Genomic DNA, 22,589 nt, shown 5'->3' with positions numbered 1-22,589 from the left:
AAATTTAAACTAGTGGATAGGAAGAAGCATGCAAATGGCAGGAGAAGTGAGTCCCTGTAGCAGCCTCTTGGAACTGTGGAGGGGAAAAATCTGGTTAGATGGAAGCTGAAGCATGACCATTTCTGAAAGGGAATATATGGAACCTGACACTGCAGGAACTTGTTTAAAAAATAAAATATATTAAAAAAAAAGCAGAGGTACCTTTTAACCTGGTGTAACCCCATTCCAGGTTGGTCGGAGGCCTGGGCAGCCTGATTTAGTGGTTGGCAGTCCTGCCCACAGCAGGGATTAGTACTCAATGATCTTTACGTTTCCTTCTGACTTAAGCCATTCTATTATTCTGTTTATTTGTTTCTGTAGTTCTACTGCCCACGGTAGCATTGCGTGGACATGAAAGGGGAAAAGCCAGCTGTAGGATGTCTTCTAGGCAAATATCCAGCAGCTAGGCTAAAACAAAACAAAAAATTCCTCCCTGATGTGCAGCACTACTTTTGCTTAACTATTTCTAACGTTCCAAACCCACATAGAGCCCAGTCCCTACCCCAAAAGTTACAAACTAAGGCAGGGCCTCTTTTTGTGCTAGATGCATTTTATGATGTCTCAGGATACTTTGCAAACAGGGCCAAGTCACAGAATTAAATTCACAATATGCTTTTAGCGTTCGGTTGATATATTAAACTGGATTATAGACTTGTATCATAGGAAATTATACTCGCGCTTTAGTTCCATTAGCCTACTTTAAACATTGGTATTAAAAGCGGATACTTACTTAAATACCAAACTGTGCCGGGTTATAATCTGTTTCTCTGATATCGTAGATCATTTGCAAACCACAAAGCCCCTTTGATCTTGTAGAATGCTCAACTGAACTTAAAAGGAAATTAAACGCAGAGCTCAATTTTTCATTAAATTGTCACCCACTGTTTTAGAGTTATGACTCTTCAGATCTCTTTCTTCTAACAGGTGGACAAACAGAATGTTAATACCACGGTATCTGTGGAGTTATAAAATCTGTACTGTGCAAGACGTTTTCTAATTATTGCCACTTCTTTATTAGCGCCTTTAGCTCTCATTTTTTTTTTTGCAAAAAGTCTCAGGACACAAAAACACCACTGAAAAATCAGGTCTTCAAAAAACTGGGGACAATTCTGTAGCCTCAGATGGCTCCAGGCAATAAGAGCTAAAAAGGCTTTTATAAAAGTGGAGCTGCAAAAATCAGGGCTTATGTGCAATTAAAGAAGTTCATGATGGGAGCTGTGCCTCTGTAAAACCAGATACGCTCCTTAAGATCGGCAACAGAGATGCCAACTTTGATTATGAGTCTAAAACTGCCACATTAAATCTCGATGATACTTCTGCCCGTATCCATCTCACTGAGCCCCAGCGAGCAGGGTCACAGCAAGCACTGTGAGCCCAGAATCCTAGCTCCCCAAAATCTGTGCCATGCCTCCAGAGCCTGTATCAGGAAGATGAATGGTAGGAGCCATAGGTGTGTGTTTCTTTACTCCCTCGCTATCTCATCCTCAGAGAAACAATCTATTGATGCTTCATCCAGACAGCCTTTAGTGTCTTTAATCCCAAAAGTGGCAGCGCACCATTTTAGGCTTTAAAGCCTCCAGTTTTGGCAAAGATTGTGGTCACAATGGATAGACTTATCAAGCTGCCTATTAAGAATACAGCCTGATGCTGCAGATATGGCAAAGAATGGCTGGAGGGGAAAGAAGGAGAGCAGGAAGAGCGGGAGAAGGAGATCGGGAAGCTGTTTAATGCTTTTGTTTTACTAACATCCATTTGCTTACACTAGGATTAGAGCTGAGTTTTGCTAAGAGGTAGGCAGATTTAAAAGCTGTCTTGGATCTGAGAACTACCCACACTCCAAACCCTTATTTATTCAAACCAGAAAGTTTCTGGTGGTGGGGAACGGCTGTGGTGAGCAAGGCTGATCTGTATCTGTAACATTTTGTCTGAATCAGGCTCATTTCTCTGCTTCTCATTTCTTTGCTGTGTTGCTGGATTTTGCTTGCAAAAATATTATTATTTTTCCTTTTCATTTACAGCAGTTGAGTAAATGGAGGAATTTGGATGGGTTCTGCCAAGTCCAGTGAGTCCTGTCCCTGGAAATCTGCACTTTTTTTTTTTTTTTTTTTTGGTTGGGACTTTGGATAAATCTCACACTGGTTGCAGAAAACCTCCTGCTTTGAGAAGTTGGCTGAGCTCTTGTTTGCTTGCATGGTCCTTCCTCTCTCCCAGGAAATGCATTCAGCTCTAACATCTTACTCTGTGAGCAGCCCAGTTGCCTCACTGGGCTGCTAGGAGTGGCATGCTGGCTGCATTTAGAATCATAGAATCATTAAGGTTGGAAAAGACCACTAAGATCCTCTAGTCCACCCATCAACCCATCAGCTCACTTACTGCTCTTCTGCTAGAACCCCAGTGCTCTGACAGGTTGAGAAATGGAGAGCAGGAGACGTTTTTGAACTGTGCAAAGAAGGAAACAGGTTATATGGACCTAGATAGGAAGTCAATCTTTTCATCTTGAATTTCAACGAGACTGAAAAAGCACAGCTATTACTTCCCCAAATATTTCTGAAGTGTTGGACAGATGCATTTATTATAGCAGTACAATCAATGTTAGTACAATAACACCTACAGCCAACACTTTCCTCTGAGCCTGAAAGTGAAAGAAGACACTTTGTGTGCCCTCCTTCCACAAATACTTGTGGAAGAAGTGGTACTTTAGTATTTCAAAAAGAGATGGATTAAGGCAAAAGGGTATGAATCTCTGTGTCCAAGGCCTACTGATTAAGAGAATTATAAGAGATTGCAACTAATGAAGTCAGCCTAGGCTTGTTTTAGCTGAGCTCTGAAGAAACTATAGGTTTTAGCTGTAGGCTAATGGAAAAGGGCCCAAAGAGTTGCCTTCTCCAGGTCTGTGTCTTCAAGGTTGTAGCTGTTCTGAGAAACATTCCAAACCTATTCATTGCAATCATTACAATTCTGTGGATCACAGAATCACGGAGTCATTAAGTCTGGAAAAGATCACTAAGATCATTTAGTCCAACCATCGACCCATCCCCACCATGCCCACTGACCATGTCCCTCAGTGCCACATCTCCACGGTTCTGGAACACCTGCAGGGATGGTGACTCCACCACATCCCCAGGCAGCCTGTGCCAATGCATTACCACTACTCTTTCTAATATCCAACCTGAGATCAATTCTAACAAGTTTTCTTTCCATGCTCTCCCCACGTGAGTGAGAGCAATCCTACTGACATGGGCTTTGTTGATCCTGAACAATTTGTCTGATTGGTTTGAAAACCTTTCATTAAAGGCATACCAAGGAATAACTCTATCCTTCTTTTGAGGTTATTATGCCTTGGGTTGCCCCACTGACACTCTTTTCCAGTGGAAGATGGAACAAGATGAGGAATTTCTGTTGAGATCTTGCTCATTGAAGAGCCACTGAGCTTCATAATGCCAAGAACATGTATTGTGTACAAAGACACCATCCTCAGCTATAAGGTATCTATAAGATGAGGCTGAAACCACCTGTGGGTGCAAACACAGAAGAGAAGCACAAGGCAACAGCATAATGCTTATTTCTAGTTTGAAATTACCATGAGTCTCCTTGGCCACATCTTCCCCACTGTGGTGTTTTAGTTATTGTGTGCAAATAAAGAGCAGGGAGGAGAAGCTTCTAAAATGGCACTAAAGTCAAAATTAAAAAAAAAAAAAAAAATCTCTACACTATAGCCTCCATTAGTCTTTAGTGTTAATTAGGTCTTCCGGGAAGTAAAACGATCTTCCAGAACAGACTTCTGCTGGGAGGCAGAGTATGGATTGGAGAGAAGATGATCATTCTTTGGGAACAGAAGGCTCAGAAACCTCCTCAGATAATTGGCAGGTCTGGATTACCTACAGGTTCCCTGCAATAATACCTGCCTGTCTAGGTGGGAGATCCAAAATTCAGAAAATCCAAAACAGAGGGTTAACTTGTCTTTTGTGCCAACGTTTTTTTAACTTGGAAAACAAAGGCTCTGTACAAACTGTCACTTAGCCTCTATTAGTTAGTTCTTGAGGTCTCATTAGGGCTCTGACTACCATCGGTGATGTGTTTGACATGTTTCATGCTTAGATTCAGCTAATGGCCAACAGTTAAGCCTTAACCAGCACTAGTGAGCCTTTGAAGTGAGATGAGACATCCAGTGCACAGAGGTGCAGCAAGTTTCCTGGTATGCTTCTAGGTACTTCAAAACTTGTTATAGCACGAAAGACTCCATTCAGAGGGATGACCATTTGCATCACGGTGCTTAAAGGGTCTTGATCCATTTAAGCAAAGGGAACAGTTGTTTGACAAGTATAAAACTTTGTCCAGTCTTCCAGTCTTAGGAGAATGAGGCTACCAGTATATTATACAACTACACCACATAACCTCCAGACAGAATATGTTAGTAGGATTTATTAGGTTATAATCCTTTTTTGATTAAGAATTATAAATCAGCTCATGTTTGATGTTAACCCATAAATGCAGAGCACATGTTAAGCAAGGCGCAGTGTACACAGCCCCTGGGCACGCACGGAGGAGCCCACCATGCCACCTCTATTGCTCTACAGAGAATAATGGACCCTATCAAAGAGTGTGGCCCACTCTGTGCTGGGGACATGGCTTTCAAGAGGTTAACTCTGAGAGATGGAGCACGCTAAGCTGTTGTGTTTGATTTATTGTCCCTCCTTTCTTTTTGTTTCTCCTTGAAACATAAAAGCTTGCAGCCCACAGACTCTTGACATTTCTTTTAAATGCTCTTGTCATTCAGAAATTGCCACAGTCATCTCCCGTAACTTTGCACTTAGTGTTTCCAGCTTGCTTGGGGTTACTTGCAGAAATTGAAAAGGAAATAAGAATAGATTAAAGGGCTCAATCCTGCAAGGTAGAGAGTCTTCTAGCTCTGAACCACCACTGCACTTAACCATTTACTTAACTTCAAGGGTGCGAGAACTGCGGTACCACCAAGTGAATTATAATCTTGAGAATGGAATTGTGAAGATGTCTGCAAAATAAACAACCACTCTAGATGCTGAGGGCAGGTGACACGGTGGGATTTTTAAAGGATCTTGTTGATTTACAAGCATGGTTCTGACTTGCACTGGAACCTGCCACTTAAATGCTTTTCTAAAACTCTCCCTCCAGATTTGGGTTAGGTCCCTGGGCTCCTTGAATTCTCTGTTGCAGAGTAGGACTGTTTTTCTGCTCATCCTGACCCACAGGCATCCTTATCTTTGATGCATATTAATGACAGATGGAGAGTCTTTTGACGCGTGAGGCAGTTGAAGAGGTTTGCAGCTTGTTATCCCAGGTCCAAAAGTCTCAGCTGGTAACTCACACTCTGGTCTTTGTAGTCACTAAAGGTTAAGAACAAAAGTAGAGGGTTAAGAAAATCACAGGCTTTGGGGAAAGCATCTTTATTTACTTCAACACAGCGCAGGAATGCCAGGTGAAGCTTTCATCCATTTATGAGCCATTGAAGTAACAAAACATCCTTTAGCTCTGTTAACTACACATACGGACAGGGACAAAGGCCATCAACTTGGAAATAGCACTACATGCAATATGAAAGCAAGAATAATATCACCCACAATGTCGATTTCTGAAAGATTGCCAGAGGGAAGACATCTATTGATCAGACAAGAGGTGATGGCCTCAAGTTGCACCACGGGAGGTTCAGGGTGGATATTAGGAAACGTTTATTCCCAGAAAGAGTGGTGAGGTATTGGGGTATTGGCACAGGCTGCCCAAGGAGATGGTGGTCACCTGGGGGTGTTCAAGAAACATGGAGATGTGGTACTGAGGGATGTGGTCAGTGGGCATAGTGGGGATGGGTTTCTGGTTAGACTAGATGATTTTAGTGGTCTTTCCCAACCTTCGTGGCTCTGTGATTCTAGTGGGACCTGCCCCAATTGCTGTCAGGATAGGTCCTACTGTTCTGATCAAGTGCTATATTCCAATATAAAGGCCATGCAGGAAGAGCATGACAGAGTGGTGACAGATGGAGGTTTCAGACCTCCCCATGCTGAGGGAAGGGACCCAAGTCTTCAGTTTCTTGGGTAAGTGTCTGAAGACAAGGTTACAATGGAAAATGTGATCCCTTCTCTTTTCACTGTACTCTTTTAAATGCTATGCTTCTGGAGTCCAGAGGACTCCTTGCCTTCTATCTAGGACACTTTGGGCCATCAATGCTTGCGAAGGTCACATTTTATGACCCAAATTAACTTAATGAAAACAAGATATGTCCAGATAGGGAATGGCAAGACTTCAAGGAGTCTCCTAGGAAGCTTTGCCACCGAGATCGAGGCTCCTACAACTTTACAGGCACCGAAGTGGGATGGCATCATTTCTTTTCACGGATCGCTCAGTTCAACTGAGGTGTCTCTATTCTGTGCAATTGCTGTTTTAAATGCTGCCCTTTGTGATTTGCAAGATGAGGCCTCAGGTGGCTTCAGGAAGCTGTGCTGCACTGAGCAGGCACAGTCTTCTCTCAGTAATCCCAGGTAAGATAGCAATGACAAGTGACATGAAAGGTGCATTTTGCATGACGTACTTGGAAAAGTCAATTACATGTAATTAATGTTGGTTAAATGCTTTGAAGATGAAAAGCTTTTATATAAGTGTGATTAACATCAATTCTGTCGAAATGATTGTCTTTCTAATGTTTTAAGAAGCTTAATAGCATGCTTCAGTTCCCCAGTGTTTATCTCTGAGATATGATGACCCCATACAAAGCATCCTCAGGAAAACTGTACAAGAAAGACCTTCAGTGGGAGTCGATGTTGGCCACAGACCAAGAATCAAGACTGAGACACTGTGGTGCAGCTATGATTCACTTGTCAATTGCTCAATCTCTTGCAAAAGTTCCTAATCAGCACTCCAGTTAAGTGATGCTTGAGTGTTGCATTCATATGAGATCTTAAATTTTGAGTGCTCACTGCAGGATGGCTTATGAAGCCTACAGAAAGAGTCTGAGCAGATTGGATTCAGCTTTAGAAGGTGCATGATGAGGAACACCAGCTTACACTTAGCAGGTGCCCAGGATCTGGCACAAGACCCAACAGGCACCTCCAAATGGGAATTTCACCACCAATATCAATGAACTACATTGCAGCATGCACAAAAATAAATGGTTATTGACTGAAAGCTTACAGTCAATTGTCTAACTCTGATATGCTTTGCTTTTCACAGTAAATAAAGTGGATTTCATTGTAAACCACTTGCAAGGGATGAGAAACAATGTGGGTCGGACACCAAACAATAGATGTTCTGAGAAAATAGTGATTTCATACATTGGCAGTCGTTGTTATTTTCTGAAAATGAGTGCAGATGTTTTAGTATGCTGAAATCACTCAAGACTTTTATGGCAGAAAGAGGCCATGGAGTAAATAAACTGGTGACAGGTATAATGAAAGGCATTCAGTTTATTTGCTTGTTCAGAGCTGTTTTATTCAAGAGAGCTCTGCTAAGCCTACCACAGGCAAATCCTCGAGACCATCTTGAAGAGGTATTTCACTGGAAAAAAAAAGAATCATGCAAGACCATGTAGCAAGCCCAGGGCTTCTGGATGACAATCAAATGGGTTACTTAGCACCTTGTATGCAATTCCTAGAAAGCATCAATTTTCCCACTTATGAACGCTCCACTCCTTATTTGCTTGGGGGAAAACACAAGGGCTGTATTTCCAGAAGTGAGGGAAATGCCATTTAAACCGTTCATGGGGCTGTTGCCAAGAAAAACATCCAGATGTCACCAAACATCACGCTGCTATTAAATCAGCAAGCTAAATGTCGGTGAGGTCTGAAGGGTTACACGCGTAGGAATAGATCATGCTCCTTCTCCCCATCAGCCAGCTCCCCAGATGAGGTGATCTTCTGCTCAGTTAGGACCTTGAGGGAAGGTGCCCTGAGTTGAGGAACTCAACTCAATCTCCTGAGTTTTCCCTGTGTGATGGAGGCTGAAGGACAGCTCAAATAATCTTGCAGGGATAGAAGTTACTGTTCAACTATCCCTGGCAAGACCCATCCTTCCTGGCAATGGTGGTGGCAGTGGGTGTTGAATTAAGTGTGTGCTCACCTCGTCAACCTACACAGGGCAAAGCAGGGGAGACAGTCCCAGCTTCACTTGGACCTGCTGGCACACAGAAGATGGATGAGGTCCTCAGGGCTTATCTCTGTCAGCTCACATGTGTTAATACTATAGCTGCTTTGCCATCACCGGGTTTTCACCTCTGGCTAATTACTCTGTATTTGCTAATGCCATGCAGGGACATGCATTCTTTCCCCCCTGGTGAAGCTGGTTCCAGAAAATGCTCACCTTCTATGCAGCTCGCGGAGCCAAGCTGCTTTGTCTTTCAAAGATACCTTGGGTACAAATGTCAGCATCAGATTTTCACCCTTCACAAACACTAAATTCCCCGAAAAAGAATTTTAGAGGAGAGAGCTGCAGCACAGCCAACCTTTCCCTCCTAGAGAGACGTGTGATAACTTCAGCTTTTGTTCCTCTGACCTGCCCTTGCCGGACTGAAAAGAGCTTTGAGCACACGCCCAGGAGAGCAGGAAATCTCCCCTATGGATCACTTGTAAAATGGCCCAGATTGAAAAACATGCTGCAGAAAGAATGAAGCCTGACTGCAAAGGAGAGTGTTGTGGGTTTTTTTTTCCCCTCTCATGAATAGGATTTCAAACTAGCAGCCAAAGTGAATCATTATACATCCTTTCCATATGCCACTTTCAATCAATAAGGCCTTATGCTCTGCTAACAATCATCCTAAACTATACCTATTAACAAGAACGCACATTTTCATAGTAATATTCCATGCACGTCACTGCACACAGACTGCAAACAGTCAGGAGTGATCACAGCTGAAGGGAGATGGAGTTTCTGGAACAACGGGCTGTGTGTGGACGCACACCGCAATGTAGGGGCTGCCGCTCTTCTGCGTGTAGGCTGGTTTTTGTTTTTAGCAGTACATGCGTCTACAGACGGACTTTTTTTTCTCTCTTTCGAGCTTAGGCTTACTTGCTGACCCAGCCAGTGTCTCTCCTGGTGACCCAAGGGTTCCTCAGAGGTGGTTGATGCACTGGGGATATGATGCAGCAGCAGCCCCAGGAGCATTACATCTGGCTTCAACAGAATCATAAAGTGGCTTAGGTTGGAAGGGACCTTAAAGATCATCTAATTCCAATCCCCTGCCATGGGAAGGGACACCTCTCATCAGATCAGTCTGCCCAGGGACCCATCCAACCTGCCCTTCAGCACCTCCAGGGATGGATATCCTCAGTTTCGCTGGGCAGCCTTTGCCAGGGCCTCACCACCCTCTGAGCGAATAATTTCTTCCTAACATCAAACCTAAATTTCTCCTCTTTTAGTTTAAAGCCATTCCCCCTTGTCCTGTCGCTACCTACCTGCCAGTCCCCCTCCTGTTTATAAACTCCCTTCAGGTACTGAAAGGCCACAACGAGATCTCCCCACAGCCTTCTCTTCTCTAGGCTAAACAAGCCCAGTTCCCTCAAGCTTTCTTCATAGGAGAAGTGCTTCAGCCCTTTGATCATCTTCACAGCCCTCCTTTGGACCCAATGCAACAGCTCCACATCCCTCCTATACTGGAGACCCCAGGTCTGGGTGCCATACTCCGGACGTAGCCTCGCAGGGGCACAGTAAAAGGGGACAATCACCTTTTTGCCCCGTTGGATATCCCTCCAGTTTGGATGGAGAGTATTGACTGCAAAATTCAGCACATATCTGAACTAGTCTCTCTGTGAATATACTGCTATAAAAGAGGTGCAGAGCTTCAGGGGTGTGGTACAGGAGTTGTAGGTTGTGTTTCCTACTGTCTAACCTTGATCACAAGGCACCTCAGTTAGCTAACTACTATTCCTTTTATCTGTTTACATTGCAAACTCTTCATGATTGGTGTCGTTTCTCCAGAAATACTATGCCTGCTGTGGAAGTTATTGACTGAAATGCCACAGCTCAAGCAGCTCAGAGCAGCCAACTCACACCATGGTATGGAGAACTGGGTAGATTCACCCAACTAAAGGAGAAATCTGTATTTAAGCTGGCCACTCGTGGCTTCTCTGCTAGTCAATGGAGAGCCGCTCAATACAGTCAATGGAGTCTACAGTGATTCATCTCACCCTGAAGTAGACAGTTAAAACAGAGAGGCTGAATTGCACAATAAAAAGACTCATTTCTTCTTGCTTCCTGAAAGCCCAGTGGCAGCCTGATGGAAATGTCTTCTCTGTGGATTCCTGAAATGAGACAAGTTTAATCCCACTACTGCCTTTGTGACATTCCCCTGCTCTGATGCTCCACATCCACCTCAGGCATTTATCATTCTACCTCTGTACCCTAAGGTGCACACAGAGTTAGCTGAGGGATGTCAGAGCGAGGAGAGGTGCCAGACCCACATTTGTTTGGCTAAAACATACAATCCCTGGCCAACAGTCCACAGCCCCAACTGCTCTGGAGCTTCCATGACCTGCTTACGTGTTATGAATACATGGCACAAAAAGCGAGTTTTGTATTGGGATCTCATCAGCCCCGGGTTTCTGGTCATGCAGGAGCTCAGTGTCCTTATGTCCACGTATCCTGTATGGCCTCTTCTCCTAGGTAACAGCAATAGGATGAGAGGTAATGGCCTCAGGTTACGCTAAGGGAGGTTTAGGTGAGATATTAGGAACAATTTCTTCTCAGATGAAGTGGCAATGCATTGGCACGGGCTGCCCAAGGAGGTGGTGGAGTCACCGTCCCTGGGGGTGTTGAAGAGCTGTGGAGATGTGGCACTGAAGGATGTGGTCAGTGGGTGATACTGGTGGTAGGGGACAGTTGGAGTAGATGATCTTAATGGTCTTTCCCTATCTTAACGTTTCCATGGTTCTATGATCCCAATGCAGCCAAGGCCTGTGGATACTACTGCATTAAAACAACAACTTTTATCTTCCTCTCAGATGTGAATTTAATCTTTGCTTATTTTTATGCTTCATAACTAGCGGCTGTTTCTGTAACCCCTGTGTTGATTTCTCACACATAGTCTATGTGATACCTACCCTTCATGAGTAATCCTTGTGTGTTTTGCACGATTTGACATAAAAGTTCTCTGCTAATCAAAAGCTATTGCTGCTGTGATGTTTCTGTGCTGTGAAATGACCTCCAGTCAATGAAAGCCCCCTCCAAAACATCCCTGCCTACACCTACTGCTTTGTGACCTTGTTTCCTGCGGGTGAAGGTGGGAAAGAAGAACACGGTTACCTTTGAGCAAAGAGCTGTGTGACCGTGGGTGTCAATAATATCACCAGAACTTAGCTATGGTGTTGCAGTGCCCTTTTGCTGGCTTTCTGTGCAAGCACATATCTGTAATAGCATCATTTGTTGCAAAGATTTCACTTAGTTTCTTCCTCTCAGGCATGGTATGTGATCACTGAATCTTGAAGTCATTCCTCAGACAAGTCATCCTGCCTTTGATGAAGATTTGTAATCCTGGAAGGGCTGTTCAAAATCTATGCCAGTAATTTTTCATATTTGGAGGTATTAATGATGTACAAATTCCTGGGTTCAGTACTGGCCAAGCTGCTACAGTCTATTTTATATTGAAGTAAATACAAATGATCGAAGCAGAACTTCTGGCTTGAACATGTGCAAATGCTACCATTATCAGCTGAAGTAATTACATGGCATGTATTTGTTTAAATACTTAGTGTAGCTGCTGACCCTATGGCATCATCTCCCTCTTTTGTAATATCCATGGACATTTTGAGAGGTTTGCATTTGCCAATGGAGCTCCATCCCTACTGTGTCCCCAGGCTTGATGTACTGCATGGTTTGGGACGCGGGACTGATTTCTTACACGTGTCCTCTCTGACTCTTCAGGAAGGATGGCAGCTATTGAGGTTATTACGTTGTTACCCCATACTTCACCCATGATTGCAGCACAATCTCACGCTCTTGGCTGCTGTTTCAGAAACAGCCAGTGGAGTTGGCTCTGCATGGATACGCTGAGCTGAATTTGGAGCAAACACCAGCCCCTGTGCTGTATGTAATTAGAAGATGCTTCCGGTGGGTGAGATGCTGGAGGAGTGCTTTGGCCATGTCAAACCACAGTCTCTCTCCAGATTCAAATCCACAACACCAGCAACTTTAGAGGTATGTTTTCTATCCTGCACAGGCCACATCTATTAGCGTTTGTGTCTTCATTTTTTTCATCCTTCATTTCCCTTTACATAGTCTTATTTTTCCCAGTCAATAAAAATGATTTTACTCTTCTTAATTAGATTTTTTTTTTTTAGGTTTCCCATAGTAATTAATGCACTTTTCTTCAGCACTATAACCTATTACAGTAGTTAAAATATTAAATCATGACAGCTGCCAGATCTAAGGGACCAAGAAACATAGGTTCTTCGATAGTCACTTTGTCTTTATCTTTTAAATTAGTTTGCAGACTGCTTTACATTTTTGGGTAAGTAATAACATTTGTTGATTCGAATGAAGAGCGATATAAAAATAAATTGCATTGTACTTTTAATTACACAGTCTTAATTTTTGTGGTGACACTCCAGGCTCTCATATAATGTTGTTTAATGTTTGCGTCTCTTTATTGATTTGATAATTTAAATACAAAAAGATTGTTTAATTTGCAAATTTCTGCATTCAGCCTTGGGGTGCTTTGTTGATTAAGGAATCAGAGGAGTGCTGTCTTTTCCCCCATCTCCATCATGCACACAGAGGCATGTACGTTCCACACTTGCTTTTTCTCAGGCCTCAAATCCCAGGTACCAAGATGGTTTTCTCCACTGCTCTGAGAATGCAACCCTCCCCCTACTTGACATTTCAAGCTAGGGTATGAAATACGCTGCTGCTCCAAGGGGCCCTGGTTTTGGGGATCCTTGGAGTGGCTGAAGATAGCAGTGGGTAGATCAAGAGCTCCCATTGGATGAGGTGGCCTTGGCAGGTTCTCTCTTCACCTGGGAAGTCAAATGGCCTCACAAGTTCAAGAGTGGTTAGAAACCATCCATCCTCTGTGGAGGACATGGTGGAAAGAAGACCCCAAAAAAGTCCGTGGAATCTGTAGGAAGAGTCTGGTTTGGTGGGCTCCTTCAGTTTCTCATTTTCTGCTCTCTAGGTATTTCAAACCTTCCTTTCTCCAACTAAAATGACATCTCTAACCTAACTCTTCCATCCACCTCAGCGCTCTTGGAGAGAAGCCACAGGAACTGCTCCATGTTACCCTCAGCACTGTAAGCCACTGTGTCAAACCCATCTATGGGGGTTGCTTTTGAGATGTTTGTCCTTCACTTTCGGAGCTGCAAGTATGTTACAGACTTTCTAGGAGTTCAACAAAACTCAACTTTTCTTTCAAAATCTATCACCGTAACGCTGTTTTCCAGTCTCTCTTCATTAATGATTTACTTTCTGTGGAACAAATGCACCAACTGAGGACAGAATCATTATTAAAATCTCAGTTAACAACACAGTATCATTTTCATCCTTTCATTTCCTCCATTATTATAAAATTCAAGATTCATTTCATCTATTAATATTAGCAATCTATTTTTTTTTTTAATTTTGACCAGACACAAATTAAAGAGGGAATGATATTACGGAACTGACACTAGAACTTACTCCTTTTTCTGTAAAATCTGTGTGTTTTTTTTTTTTTCCCCTTCCATCACTTTTCTCCTAACATCTAACATTGGCTTCTTTTGCATCCCAGAGGCTTCATTTGGTACCTGGCACTACTCCCATGGAAGTCAACTGGAAGAGGCCAACAGACTTCCCTGAAAGGTGATTAAAATCCAGCATCAGTGAAGAGCTGAAGGCTGGAATATGGGTTTGGGAGCAAGGGAGCTGGGTTCTGGTCTTAGCCCTGTCACAGAATTGCTCTGTGACCCTGAACAAGTCATTTCATTTCTCCGTACTGCAGTTACCATGTGTTTAAAATAGGGACAAGAGTGTTTGCTATTTATTGTTCAAGTCTCCAAGCAAATAAAACGTGGTATTTAAGAGCTAACTAAGCAAGAAGGCACAGATCCTACTCACTGGAAATCTGTCCTAGAGTAGCAGCAGGCTGTGAGAATGGGGCAGAACAGAGATGCATTTTTCATAGAGCTTACAAATTGCTTCTGTTCCTTTTATAGCAGATCACTGTCAGTGTGTTCTAATGAGATTTTCTTTGTGCCACTGTAACACTAAACGTAACTGATATTTTTTTTTTGCAGCATTTCACGCAGAAAAGCTTTGCTCTTGTGCAGTGCTTGCTTGTCAGAGATAGGTTGGATTTGTAATGCTGTAGAATAACCAATTTCTGTGGCTATGGCACATGTATTTGCTAGCCTGTGTCTGTACCACCAGCCCTAGGAGCTGCACATTGGCTAAATATGCACAGGACTGCTCTTGCAATCTCTTTCATTGCAGATGGGGGTTACTACTGCTGCAGGTCTTCATAGACACTCAAGCAGTGAATTCTAATGATTCCATTTGCAACTGGAAGAAACAAGACAAGAAAGTCTGAAAAAGCCCTCCAGGAGGCCCCTGGTACCAATGGCACACAAACCATCCTGCAAGCCCTTTGACTAAAGCTTTCTGCAGTGACAACAGTGATGTGTCCCTATGCTAAACTATTCATAGCACTGGGAAGTTTCTCCTGATGTTGTCTGTTGAAGACTAAGCTCTTTACTCACCCTACTTGCAGAAGGTCATAGAATCATAGAATTGTTTGAGTTGGAAGGGACCTTTAAAAGCCATCTGGTCCAACTCCCCTGCAGTGAACAGGGACACCCACACTTCCATCAGGTGCTCAGAGCCCCATCCAGCCTGACCTTGGGTGTAAACAGGGACAGGGCACCCACCACCTTCTCTGGGCAATCTCTGCCAGCGAGTCACTACCCTTATATCCAGTTTCCCTTATATCCAACCTAAATCTCCCCTCTCAAGGACACATTGTACCACTCCTCTTTGCATTTGCCTCACATGTGTTTGGCAGCTTGCTTTGTCTCCCATTGGTCCCCTCCTCAGACCACACACTTCTCTCCCTGTCAGCCTTTCCTCAAAGCCAGGTTTTCTACACCTCCAATCTTTCTCTTTGCACCTCTCTGGGCTTTTCCCAGCTGAGCCATATCTTTCCTGAGGTGTGGAAATTGTTCTTGAGCCAAGGCCCTACTATTGCCAAGCTGAATGGAGAGACTGTCCTGTGCCTCCTGCTGTGTTCTTCTCTGCACAGGCATCCCAGCACCACTGTGATATTTTGGCAGAGCTGGATTCCCACAGACCTCGTAAACATCACGGTGCTGGATCCTTTCTGCCTGGCAGCAGCCTGGCCAATTGCTCCTCATCTTGTATTGGAGAAATTGATTTTAACTCCCCTGCCAAGGAGTGCAACATTTTAATTACTTCTGTGGATAAAGCCCATTGTTCCCATTCTGATCAGGTCTTAAGAGATAAGTAAAGCAAAGCCCATAAGAGATCCTGGAGAAGCTTGAGCAGGAACCCAGGCCACAAGAACACTCCCATCCTGTACTTCTGCCATATGTCCCTCACCCTCCTTGTCCTTGTCCCATTCCACCATTGGCATAATTTTTAAATCTTTCTCCTCTGTCCCTTATTATTGATTTATATTCAGATCTGGTGTTAGGAGTTGCAATCTATTTAATCTCTGACAGGAGAATAATTAAGTGTCTGTGCACTATCCCTCAGCACAGTTAGGATACAACCGGGAAACATTGGTCACTTGCTGGATTAGTGGCAACTTCCCTGCTGCCAGTTCCTGCTTCTCAACACAAATGAGTGACATTTGGTGGCAAAAACAAGGAATGAGATTGGTGGCCTTTGGAAGCAAGAGAAGATGGAGGGATATGGGGCCAGCAAAGCTGAGAAATGAAGTGCAACATTCTTTCCGAAGGACAAAATCCCAGTTTATTGTACACCAAGACACCTACGAGCAGATAAAACCTTTAGACTGACTGCAAAACAACTTCTGTTTGGTTCTTCTGATATCCATGGAGAAAATCATAGAATCTTGAAGGTTGGAAAGACTGCCAGGTTCACCAAGTCCAACCATTGACCCACCCCCAGCATGCCCACTGACCACATCCCTCAGCGCCACAGCTTCACAGTTCTTGAACACCTTCAAGGGCAGTGACTCCACCACCCAATATCCAACCCAAATCTCCCCTGGCACAACGTAAAGCAATTACCTCTCGTCCCACTGAGGCACTACTCATGCCCACCATTTCCTGGCATCGTGACCAGCAGGGCTGGTTGCTCTCACTTCTGAATGCGTTTCACCCTGATAAAATGCCAAAATATCCAAGAGCTGAAGGCTGGGAAGCAGAGTGGGTTCTTTTTACAGGCAGCAGTACCTTACCTGCACCCGTATCAGCAGTGTGTCTGTCCTGTCTCTCTAGAAGATGGATGGAATAGTGATGGAGAACTTAACTGAATAGTTTTCACACCTGGTACTCTTATGACACACAGTATGCTCTGTGCTAGGAAGCTGCTGCAGACAGCATATTAGGACATCTGAGTGCAAAGCAGCTGATAGGAGAGTGAACCAACAAGACCAAGGTGGGTGCCTGGAAAACTTGGGAGTTGCTTGGATGAGCCCATCAAGGAGCCCTGCAGCATCCCAAGGTCCTGCAGTGTAACCAGGAGGGCTGAACAGAGAGAGAGGACAGATGAATTGGCCCACTTTGGCTGGGGGAGACTAAAGAAAGGTCCAATACACACTGCCAAAGGGAGGAGGATGGACGGGGTGACACCTGAAGATCCCTTTCAACATCACCTCTCCATTTGCACTTCACCAGCTGCCAGCACATGAAGATGGGTCTCCTCCAGACAACTTAGCTCCCAGTAAGCAAAGGCCATCATCCATGGTGTAAAAGGAAAACCTGGACCCAAAACAAACAAAAGAAAAATCACTGTGCCAGAGATGCCCAGTTCATTACTCAGTACAACATAACAGAGCAATGTTGCAATTTGAAGCTCAGTGCATCTGCCTTGCTCTATATACACTGTAGTCTTGAATGCTTATCACCTCCTGCTAATGGCAGTATTTGCCACAAAAACTTAATTATTTATATTCTCTGGGAGAGTATTTTTCCTGATTCAAGCCTTCAGGAGTGCAGTGCAGGATGCATTTGGCCCCACTGGGCATTCTTATACTCTCACCACTGAAATCTGGAACAAAGGCCAATAATCTGGGACAAACTCTAAAAATACAGCAGATGCTCTGGGACATGTTTTATTGGTCCTTCTATGTGTGCTTTGAGCGTGTCAGAAAGCACAAGGCCACAGGTAAGAGCTGAAAGCCAAAGCTGCAGCGTGGTCCAGCTGGCTGCAGAGACGGCAGCAGGAAGGATGGGGTTGGTTGAAATATCCCCGCTGGCATGGATGATTTCAGTGGCACGACGCTTCCATGTGAACCTTCTCACTGATGGATTGCAAATGGTTTTAAAGGGCCAAGTCCAGCTTTTTAAATAAAACTTGGAATTTGAAGGATGATGCTCTTCTGCCAACCAAACACCTAGGGAGGGAGGAAGGCAAGGGAGCTGGAGAGGTGAGCGTTTGGCTCTGTGTTGCTCATACGCACTGTAGAGTAGCTGTATTTTCAGGTCAAATATCAACAACTGAAGACAATGTGGGCAAATTAATGGTCTGACAGTGATGGGACAAGGGGGAATGTTCTTAAAACTAAAAAGAGGGCAGATTTAGGTTACATGTGAGGAGGAAATTCTTTACGCAGAGAGTGGTGAGGCGCTGGCACAGGCAGCCAGAAGCTGTGGGTGCCCCATCTCTGGAGGTGCTCACGGCAGAGGTGGAGCTGGGTGGGCTTTGAGGTCCCTTCCAACACAAGCCATTCTATGATTCCATACTATACTCACGTATAGAGGATGGTAACTGAAGTGGGTGGTGGGACATGCAACCAAATGTGTTCTTCTGATTGAAGGAATGATGCATTCCTGGGCTTCAGACACTGCAAAACCCCATGGCTGGCAGGCACTCAAAGGAGTGCAGCATTTAATGCTGCCCTGACCTGATCCAAGCACGCACTGAGCCCGGCGATGCTTCATGCCTTGCCCTCCAGCTCAGCTGTGTCAGCATCATCACAGAATGAATTGAGTTAGAAGGGACCCATCCAGTTCCAACCCTTCCATGGGCAGACACCTCCTACCAGACCAGCTTATCCAAAGCCCCATCCAACCTGACCTTGGACACCTCCAGGGACGGGGCATCCACAGCCCTCTGGGTAAAGCACAGTGAAGAAAGCACCTGAAAGGAACCTTGTGCATGAGGCAGCCCGCTGGCTCTTTGTGTCCTGTGTTAAAGATAGAAAACGCAGCCCTTCACCAATTAGGCACACACCGTCATTGCAGTCAGTCATATGATGCCCATAATCCTCCTTGTCTGAGTGCAGAAGTCTCCATGCTGAGCACGGACGTGCTGTGGTTCCCGGCTGCTGCCAGGGTTGGGGGTGTGGATTAAGGCCGGGCCTCTGCTTTTTTTTTGGGGAGGCTTTGTCGTGTGGCTCTGATGCTGCCTGCTGCTATTTAAAATACAACCAAAGAAAAACCACAAGGAAAAAACCCAGTTGTGGCAGCTCACAAAACTGTTGGTCTAGGGGCATCTCAGGAACAGACCCCTTCGCCCGCTGTAACCCCCCGAGCTGTCAGCACCTGATGCCTCGCTCTGTAGCCCGGAGCTAAGAAAAGCCCTGAAAGCAGCAGTGTCTGCCCCATCCCTCACTATTTTTACTGGCCCTGCTGAAGCCAGACCGCAAAGGGCAGATTTGTCAGCACAGGGGGGGGGGCTTTTTTAGTGCAAAACCCACAAGCTTATTCAGACAGCGGCAGGGATGGTGCACAGGAGCGTCTGGAGGTCCTGGCTCTCATTTAGAGCTGCTGCAAATATAGAAATACCAGGGAAGTTAATTGTAGCTCCCGACTGACAACTTAGGACACTGTTACACAAGGGCTGTTCCGAAAGTAATGCCTCCTATTTTGCGATGCTGGTTCACATCGTCAGAGGTGGATGTTGGTAGGATGGCAAAAGAGGTCGAACCTTTCCAACCATATTCCATTACATTTTGTTGCCATGTGGCAGATGGCAGCAGAGGGGCAGTCAGACAGAATGGTGTCTGACATGAAAGTGCCTATAAAGAAAAGGTGTGGAATTCAATTTCTCCATGCAGAAAAAAATGGCAGCCATTGGCATTCATCAGTGCTTGCTGAATGGTTATGGAGACCTAACAGTAGATGTGAGCAGAGTGAAAGTCAGACTCCCAGCAATAACTCCATCATAGCAGCTGTGAAACGGTGCAGATTTGTACAAGCGTGGCATGCAGACTTGTTCATGGCTGGGGAAAATGCATAGCTAATGGTGATGCCTACACTGAAAAACAGTGGTTTGTAGCTGAGGGTTTGCACTATCAAATAATGCTATTGCACTCTTTGTATCAGTTGTAGTTTCCATGGAAATAAATAAGAGGCATTACTTTCGGAGCGACCTACGTGTTGTTGAGACCCAGTTCCATAGAATGCATTATCGGGAAGGACTTAATGGCAACACAGCAGGTAAAGGGAGAATTTATTTGCTCAAGGTTACTCACATGAAGTCATATACAATTTCTGTTTCTCTTAACCCAGGCATTTTGAGAATGGTGCATGCCTCCTATCCTACCCACAGCACTGCGTGAGGAACCACGATGGGAAATGCAGCCAGAACACACCATTTTGCTGCCCTGGGTCCCCCAGTCCGTGCTCCTCACCTGTTGCAGGCAATGTGGGTTCCCTCACAGGGCTGAAGAGCAATCAGAGGGGCTGCATCACTGCCCTGCATGCTGCAAAATAAATCCACATCAGTGCGTAAAGGGGGAGAGAAAGGAAACGCCGGGTCCCTTCCCTCCGTATTTTCCGTGTTTTATAACACCTCTGTCAGCACACATTGCCATTCACTGCAGAAATTACATCTCACGAGCGCTACAATAGGATTTGAAGACAAATGACACGCGAGCACCGCAGCTCTGTGCCGGCTTAAGCGATCCCAATACCTTCATCACATACGGGGTATCGGGATGCACGCAGCCCACTTGTTCCAAATGGCACACGGCAAAGATTGAGCGTCACAGGACTCCGGGCGGCACGAAACCAGCCCGGACAGAATGTGTTTTAAATGCAGGAGGGCTTTCAGACCGCGGGGTGCAATGATGGCACCTAACCCTAACCCTAACCCTAACCCTAACCGCTACCTCCCTCCAGCCCCGTTTCCAAAACTCCTGAAGGTTGGTGAGGTTTTCGAGTGCCCTCGTGCCCAGGCTGTAACATTCCCATCCGCCATACAGCTCCTGTGCTTTCAAGTTGCAAGAGGTGAAAACATTTTAGCTTTTCGGGCGGGTAAACACCTCCCTGTGAAACAATGTAAGCGAGGCGGGATGCCGCCCAGGTGCACAGGGGATAAAGGAGAACAGGGGGGGATTGCTTACACAGGGGCAAAACTCACCCTGGGGGCCATAGGGCACAAATTGGGATGCTGGGAAAGGGACTCCGTGACGGTGCTGTGATTGAAACCCTGGGCAGCCTGGTCTAGTATTAAATGGGGAGGTTGGTGGCCCTGCATGCAGCAGGGGGGTTGGAGATTCATGATCCTTGAGGTCCCTTCCAACCCAGGCCATTCTGTGATTCTGTGTGTGATTCTGTGACTGGGGAGCCCGACTGGAGGGCTGCGCTTCTCTTGGTCAGAGCTGAACATGAAGGATGGATACTGACGGATGCCAGCATGTTTATATTTCACTGTCCCGCCCATTCCTCCATTCTTCAGCTGTTTCAGAGCTTGTCCTTCAACAAAACAAGCAGCCCTGTAGGAGATGTTGGCTCACGTTTGGTCTTCCCTTGAAGCTGTGACATTCCCTGAGCATCAGCCAGGAAACCCCCTCTCCCCATTGCACCCATCTCCAGTCCCACTGCACCCCCGTGCAGTCACAGAATCACAGAATGGTAGAACCATTAAGGACCAAAAGACCTCTAAGACCATCTTGTCCAACCATCAACCCACCCCACCATGCCCACTATGTCTCCCAGTGCCACATCTCCATGGCTCTTGATGTCCTCCATGGTCAGTGACCCCACTGCCTCCATGGGCAGACTGTGCCAATGCAGGGAGCAGGGCTCAGCCCCCCCGCTCTGCCCTCTCACAAACACATCATCTCCATCTCATCTCCCACCCACGCTTTAACTTACCCAGGTGCCACAACACACCTTGCTTTCTCCTGACTCCCTGCGGGCTTTGGTTTCGGTGCTGTTTGCCCCACGTTTGTATTATTTTGGATGCTTTCCTGCAACTGCACCAGCTGCACCATCCCCATGACCTCCCCATGCCGTGTGTGTAAGGTTCTGTGGGTGCCCCCCCCCTTCCACGCAGCACACGCATGAGGAAGCACGGCAGCATGAAGGATACCGGTCATCAGCTCCTTGCAGCTCCACTTGGGATCCCGCTTATACAGCTCAGAGCGCGTTCCATGGCTGTTACACATACACAGCTAAGTTTCCCAAAGGTGGGAAAAAAAAAAAAAGAAATCCCACCAGAATTTCTCCTCGCAGCAAAGCGCTTCCCAAAGTTTGCAGAGAACGATTTCCATTTCCTCTTACCTCCCTGCAGGGCAAAATCCCCAAAGCTTAGGTAGGGCACCCAAGCTGACCACCCCCCTTTTTCCACCCCCCTAAGACCTCTCCGGGCTCCCCAATTCCGCACGATCGCCTTATAATTGCAAGAAATCGCGGGCGGAGCTCAGCGCCCGCATCGCTGGCGATGGAGAGAAGCCCGCTAACCCCGGGAGGGCCCTAACAAGGACAGCGCAGGGGCTCCCCCCGCACCCCCAGCCCCGCACCTCCCGGCGCAGCGCGGCCGCAGGAGCCGCGGGCGGTGCGCGGCGCTCCGCGGGGTTGACGGGCAGCGCCGCGCCCCACTCAGAGCTGCGGAGCCCCCGCGCCGCTCCGCCCCCCTCCAGCCCTCTTTGTATCAAACATCCGGGTTTCCCCCTCGTTGGCTCCGCTTTGGCTTCTCCCATTTTTTTTAGAAGCCATTTTGGACTCGGTTCAGGTTTTTTTTTTTTTTTTTTTTTCCCCCAATAATTAAAAAAAAATAATTAATCTCCTTTTCTACCCACCCCCCAACCCCCCTCCCCGGTAATCTTTTTTTCCCCCAATTTATTTATTTTTTAATCTCCCCCTATGGAACTCCCCGCCCCAATCTCTCCTTCGCGATGCCGCGCCCCGCGCCCCCTCCGCGGGCTCTTGCCTGGACGCGGATCCCCTCGCAAAGTTTCTCCTCCGAGGGGAGCGTGGGGGGAGGGAAAAGCGAAAATAAAAAAGGGGGAAAAAGAAAACAACAACAAACATACAGAAGAAAAAAAAATAATAATAAAGAAAAAGGGGTGGGGGTGCGTTGCGCGAGAATTGCGCGGAAAGCCGAGCGGAGGGGGGCGTGTGCGCTCGGCCTCACTGCTGGGGGAGCCGGAGGGGTTGGGTTGGGTTGGGAGGAGGAGGAGAAGAGGAGGA

The 22,589-nt window shown here is 45.9% G+C and overlaps 1 long non-coding RNA gene across 1 annotated transcript; it reads right to left on the bottom strand.

Annotated features, from left to right (window-relative positions):
* Nucleotides 1-135: 135 nt before the first annotated feature.
* Nucleotides 136-22,550, bottom strand: LOC124417733. The gene is made up of 3 exons (XR_006937661.1): nt 19,805-22,550; nt 16,823-16,928; nt 136-5,402 (listed from the first exon to the last, which is right to left on the bottom strand). It is a non-coding gene; the product is annotated as an uncharacterized LOC124417733 (long non-coding RNA).
* Nucleotides 22,551-22,589: the final 39 nt, after the last annotated feature.

Source organism: Gallus gallus, chromosome 2 (genome assembly GCF_016699485.2).
Source record: "Gallus gallus isolate bGalGal1 chromosome 2, bGalGal1.mat.broiler.GRCg7b, whole genome shotgun sequence".
NCBI lineage: Eukaryota > Metazoa > Chordata > Aves > Galliformes > Phasianidae > Gallus > Gallus gallus.
The sequence above is the reverse complement of the archived record's forward strand: the minus strand, read 5'-3'. Positions and strand labels throughout refer to the sequence as shown.